The sequence below is a fragment of the Zalophus californianus genome, chromosome 3, assembly GCF_009762305.2.
Source record: "Zalophus californianus isolate mZalCal1 chromosome 3, mZalCal1.pri.v2, whole genome shotgun sequence".
In the NCBI taxonomy this organism is placed as follows: domain Eukaryota; kingdom Metazoa; phylum Chordata; class Mammalia; order Carnivora; family Otariidae; genus Zalophus; species Zalophus californianus.
Window position 1 is genome coordinate 47,716,332 of NC_045597.1, and position 6,085 is coordinate 47,722,416.

General features: G+C 31.7%; 1 pseudogene; it reads right to left on the bottom strand.

Moving 5' to 3' along the window:
* Window positions 1-489: 489 nt before the first annotated feature.
* Window positions 490-778, bottom strand: LOC113920863 (annotated as a pseudogene).
* Window positions 779-6,085: the final 5,307 nt, after the last annotated feature.

Here is a 6,085-nt window from a genome sequence, read left to right on the forward strand (position 1 = left end):
TCTTTTAGTGTATCAACTATAAATTGTTTGCTTTTTGTTTTAGAATTTACAGTGTACATTTATGACAAATTTTAGTCTACTTTAAAATAAATCTATCTCACTTTAAGTTTAGTGCAGGTACCTTTCAACCTTCCTCCATCCTTGGTGACAATTGCTGTCATTCATCTCATTTATTTGTTATAATAATCCAATACAGTGCTAGTATTATTACCTTGAATAATTATCCCTTAGATCAGTAAGGAATAAGAAAAAATATTTTACTTTACCTTTTTATTCCTTGCTTGAAACTCTTCCTTTCTTTATATAGATCCATGTTTCTAACCTGTATTTTCCTTCTGCCTAAAGAAATTCTTTTAATAATTCTTGCAGGGGAGATCTGCAGGTAATGAATTCCCTCAGCATTTGTTCTACCTAGATTGTCTTTCTCTTTCACTTTTTTTTTAATGTTTTAAAACCAGATCATTTATTTGTGACTAATCATTGAAATTCTTAGGATGAACTGGATGCTGCAACAGCTGCCCTCTTGGTTTTAGGTTTTGTTCCTTCATGGAATACATGCCTGAATCTGTGGTACACAATTTTTAGATGCCTTATGCCACTCATCCCAGTGATATTTCATCTTTTAGCCTTCGCACTCCACTTATACTTTCTCTCCTGTTTGACAGGATAGCCACACTTGCCACAGGTCGACTTCTGAAAGTGGTATTAGAGCAAAGTGGCAGCACAACATGTGTGTTTATTGTGAGCCTTTCCAAAGGGATGACGTCCCCTTTGTCATCTCATTTCTGCTGCTGAGACCAAAGAGCTCTTTCACTTTTGAAAGATAAATTTGCTGGATGTAGAAATCTAGTTTGGTAGGTTTTTTTTTTTCTTTCAAAACTTTTCAACTCTACTTTCTTCTTACTTACGTGGATTCTGATGCATAGTCCACTGTAATTTATATCCTTGTTCCATTAGAGGTAAGATGTTTTATCTACCTTTGTCTTCTTTCAAGATTTTTCTCATTATCCTAAGATTTTCTAAAGTTTCAATATGCTAAGTCTATATGTGGATTTTGGGGTAATTCTTAATGTTTAATTTTTGTTTACTTAGCTTCTTGCATAAGTATTTTGGTGTCTGTTATTAATTTTGCAAAGTTCTTGGCTATTATTACTTCAGATATTTCTTCTGCTTCATTATCTCCTTCTTCTATTGGTATTACGTTTACATGCATGTTGCAACTTTGAAATTGTCCCATAGTTCTTGTATTATAACTTGATAATAAGCTAAAAAGCCAATATGAAAATGAGAAACAGCTTTCGACACTTACTCCATAAGGGTGACCTATGAATGGCCAATAAGCACATAAAAAGATGTATAGCCTTATTATTCATTTGGGAAATGCAAATTATATCTCTAATTATATCCCATGAGGAATCCATTAAATAACTAAATTTTTAAAAAGTGACAATATCAAGGTAATGATGACTTTAAACAACTAGAACTCCATGTAATATTGCTGGGAACAGAAAATTGGACAGTTGTTTTGGAAAATACAATGCGATATTTTGTATGTTAAAGCTACTCTTCTTTTTAAGATTCACAAATCCCACCATGGTATTTATACAGTGGAAATTAACATATGTGTTGACACAAATATGTTCATATGGGTAATCATAGCAGGATTATTCATTAAAAACTAGAAACATAAAATGTCCGTTAATCAGTAAATCAATAATCAATAAAAATAATCACCAATAGGGCGCCTGGGTGGATCAGTTGGTTAGGCGACTGCCTTCTGCTCAGGTCATGATCCTAGAGTCCCAGGATCGAGTCCCGCATCAGGCTCCCTGCTCAGTGGGGAGTCTGCTTCTCCCTCTGACCTTCCCCCCCTCCTGCTCTCTCTCTCTCTCTCTCACAAATAAATAAATAAAATCTAAAATAGTCACCAATAATTGATAATACTAATGGATTTTGGTATATCTATATTATGGACTAGTACTTGGAAGTAAAGAGACATGTAATATTCATACTCAAAATATAGGTGAATCACAAGTTACTATGTTAATTGAAAGAAATCAAACACAAAAGGTTATCTATGAATTGATTCTAGTAAATTATGCTAATGAAAAATTCTAAAATAAAGCAGCTTAATGGCTGTGTTTTGAGGTCAGATTGGATTGACTGCAATGTGGCAGGAGGAACTTTTTAGATCTGTGGAACTCTCCTAGGTCCTGATCGTGGTAATGGTTATTGCAATTGTATATAATTACCAAATTTATCAAACTATACACTTAAACTGGGTGAATTTGATTCTGTTTTACCTTAAAAATGGGTAAAGGAGAAATCTTGCCCATTATATTCCACAAATGGGTAGAGAGAAATCTTTTTGAATTTCTTTGGAGATACATAATTTCCTCCTTTGGACAAGTAGAAACATTTATTTCCATTTACTGCAGCAGGTATCTTGTTTTACTTGGAGAATTTTGATTCAACACTGCAAAAATCCCTCATTTTGTGCTACCATTGACAATCTAGTTGCACCTACTTTTGGCTTAGTACCAGTCAATTGACAAATTCTACCTTTGCCAAACACTGGCAATTTTGGCCAGCAGAACACATTGTACTTTAGAAATAACCACAACAACAACAATAAAAAACCCCAAAAAACAAGAAACAGAAACCCCAAAGTATTATGCAGATAAATCAGTATGTGTGTCTTATTGTCTTAGGTTTTTGTTTTTTTATGGTAAAAAATAATGAAAGAATCATTTGTCTCAAAGAGCACAGGTCCTATTTGATAGATACTAAATTATATATGCAATATAGAAACTTTTGGGGAGTGGCTCAAAGACAGCTGAGTGATTTTAGTAGTACAAGTGCTCCTGGAATTTCTACTTGATTATTTGATCAAATTTATTATAGAATCATAATTCTAAAAATAAGAAATACAGAAAAATGAAGATTGCCAATAACAATTATATTTAAAAGTAAATATGTAAAAAGGTTTTTGTTTCAGGGATTTTCTTCAGTAATATACCTATGACTTAAAAATCTGTGTTTGATTTTTTCTTTTGCTTTGAGATCTCCTATTAATGTAATTTGAACACTCTTATTCTTTTAGAAAAGTATGCTTTGTTTTTATATATTTTGTTGTTGATGATTAAAGTCCTCACTTCATGTTCTTTAGCTTGCTTCTTACTGTGTTTCTAGCATGTTACATTAGAAGTTTTAAATATTTTATAATTTTGCTGTAGAAAATAATTTATCTTCAGTTATCTGGTATAGTGATCTTTAATGTAGCCAAAATTATATAGATAATATGTTGCTTCAGTTGCTCAGACTTACCTTAGGAATAATAAGCTTAAGATATTGGTGGCCAAGGCACTGAATATTTGAAGAAAAATGACCATTCTTTTGTTTGTTTTTGTTTGCTTTTGACCGTTCTTTTAATTTTAAAGTTTTATTGTTGAAGTCACTAAAGGAGAAATGTTTTTATCAGCAAATTTCTTGATCAGCAATATTTCATTTTGATATTAAATTTTACCTGTCTAATATTGCATAAAATATTGGTGGTCTGAGTAATATATTCTGTGAAGCATAATTAAGTTATCTTACTTTGGTGTCTATATTATCTTGACCAGATTTCAGATACATGTGAGCGCTAAAAATAAGGCATACTTTCTTGATAAATAGGATGAAAAAGATGAAACTAGATAAAAATCTGAGGGAAGGGTAAATGAGTAAAATACTTTAGAAATTTGGGGTCTGTATCAAGAGAAATTTTTAGGAACTCAATGCTATGATTTTCAATTCTATCATAACAACTGTCCTTATTTCTCATTCCTTTACAATATTTTGTGAGGGTGAGTCATTGCTACATAATTAAATGATGGTGATGAATAGCTCTCTGGGAAGGCCAGCTAAAGGCTTATTTCTTTAGGAAAGGGAAGTATAGCTTTCATCTCATTAATAATGGCTGTAGACAAGGAGACAATAAGCTTTTGAATTTGGCCAGCTCTGGAAAATGATAATTTTATTTGGTTTCCAGATTAACCACTAGGGAAAACTACATTTCTTGTTGCTTCTTCTGTCATCCCTAGAGTCTCTGAACAGATACAATAATTTCTGTTTTGTCTTTTTTTTCTGGAGGGAAATCTAATATAATTAGGGTAATTTACACACAAAACTATTGCCCCAAATCTTATATTTTAGAGCATGAAAGTGACCACAATTTTACAGGTGGTGTTTAATTTAAAAACAGGGATAGCGGGCATAAGGTTTAAATGCACAGGCTGTGCAGTCATGCATATTAGCTCCATTAGGAATCTGTCTCATCCACCACATGTTGTTTGGTTTTAGAAAAGTTATTTAATGTCCCTAAGATTCCATTTGTAAAACTGGAATTAACTTGAAAGAGCTGTTGAGAGAAATAAAATTAATCCATATAAAGTCCTTAGCACAATATCTGCAATAGAATAAGAACTTAAATATTTCTTCTTAAGTTGCCTTTAAACAAATTGCCTCAAATGACACTGAGTATATAGTCTGCAATTAGGATTGCTGTATACATGTCTTCAATGCACCTCTAAATTAAAAATTAAAAATAGGTAAAAGCTATAGGATAAACCTCTGAGCACTGTTATTTATTTCATTTGCTAAGCCTATGAAACTTTAGCTTATAGTCACTTCCAACAAATGGTACTCTCAGCTAAAGATGTCATGATCACATTTCTTTGTCCCCTCACACCTGCAAGTTTTGCTTCCAAACTAAACACCCACACTATTGCTTGATTACATTTTTCTTAATTAAATGGTGTGTACAGCTTGCATTTTCAGTTAACACAGCAAAAGAAGCTTGCATTCTCATAAGTCATTTTTATGAGTTGGGCCCCTACCATTTTAATGTGGCAATTAATTAAGTGCTTAATAAAACTGTGCTTTATTATAGCAAAGCCTGGTTGCAGGAGTGTAGTTATGGATGTGTCAGCATTTTTGTTACTAACTCTTTTTTATCTTCTCAATAATTGTACTATAAAAATTTGCTTTGGGTACAAATTTTGAAATGGTTTGAATTGCAATAATAAACAGTTCTTCAGATATAAAAATAATTTTAGTGTGAACCTGTGCATAAAGAGATTGTTAACTGAATTATTTTCCTGCCCCTCCCCAGGGATATTGTTTACTTAACATTGAAATATAGTCTACCTGCCTATTCATTAATGATTTTGCTCATGTCAACAGATTCTCTTCACTATTGGCTGATTGGGTACATCCTCAATGAGAATATGTTCCTAAAGAAGATTTTAAATACAGCATAAATATTGGATTATAATTTCATTATATCTTGATTAGGAAAATGCTTATAATAACTCTATGATTACATGATCTCTTAAAAATATAATACATAGGAAAATATCCTTATGGAATATTTCTAAATAAAAACCCAAAATACAATAACTAAGCTTGTTACATTTTAAGAATTACATCCTGAACAAAAGTTCAGAAATGTTCAGTGAAATATTTATCCTAAAAGTTACTAAGTGCCTCAAGTTGTTAAATACACCAAAGAATGTCTCTGGTGTCCTGGTTTTCCTATATAATGATATAAAATTATTCAAAATATACAAAGCTCAACACTGTAATATAAATATTAAGACGTATTTCTATCTAGTTTGTTTCTGAGCATTTTTAAAAAAATAATGGGATTTTTAGAAGAATTTTTAACTAGGTGGGTTAGAAAGCAAAGAATACATTTAAACACAAGCTAGTTTAATATAAAATTCTTGCCACTCTCCTTTTTTTATTTCTTATGTAAATTTTTTTATGTCAATTCTTGCCAATCTTCTGAAACAACTAAACCAAAGTGGTATGTTTTTCCTCAAAAGCTGGTTAATTTTGAGAAATTTGAAACACAACAGGAGCATAGAATTATCTGGTACATTTTGGAATGTGTAGTGTGTTTTCTCTCTCCTTCTGTGTAAGGCCCCCAACTGTGATCAGATATACCTGAAAACATAACGTATGTTGATTGTGCATATTAAGACCAGTGAAACATAGAAAATATAAGAACTATTGATAATTTCCAACAGAATAATATATATGA